The sequence below is a fragment of the Limulus polyphemus genome, unplaced genomic scaffold (assembly GCF_000517525.1).
Source record: "Limulus polyphemus unplaced genomic scaffold, Limulus_polyphemus-2.1.2 Scaffold1369, whole genome shotgun sequence".
Lineage (NCBI taxonomy): Eukaryota > Metazoa > Arthropoda > Merostomata > Xiphosura > Limulidae > Limulus > Limulus polyphemus.
Window position 1 is genome coordinate 118444 of NW_013666979.1, and position 586 is coordinate 119029.

A 586-nucleotide genomic window follows, 5' to 3' on the forward strand; every position below is an offset into this window, starting at 1 on the left:
TTATTTCTAGAAGTCAATGACGTGTTACTAGCGTCACGTGACCCCGATGTCATAACAATATGATATCTGGGCTAAGAACTGACAAACATGTTGTAACAGGAATCTGTGATTATTAGAAGGACAATATATGATTTAGTTGAGGCTAAAAACTCCTCTAGCATGTAATAATTATCATAAATTACAAACTATCCAATTCGAAAATATTTTGTAGCAGTAGTTTGCTAGGCTTTTTCAACCACAAGTATGATCTGATATGCACAAAATCCCAACTTTTACTTTGAGTTAAAACAAGCAAATTTTCTATCAAAAATGTTTATTCTTAAAGAAAAATAAAACAACATTTGGTTAATGTTTGCTCTTATAAACTATGTTTTTAATGTTATAATTCAGATGTTAGCTAAAGGGCATACGACATTAAGATAGAAAAATTTTATAATGTAGGCAAATAGATCTCAAGTTTTCTAGTAAATTCGAGGAGTAGATTATGAATACCAGAAAAAGTGAAACTTAGAGTAGAGTTGTTTCTAGTCAGCAGAGTGAATCAGTCTAGGGGCTATTTAAAATGTGAACCACATTGAAACGACAC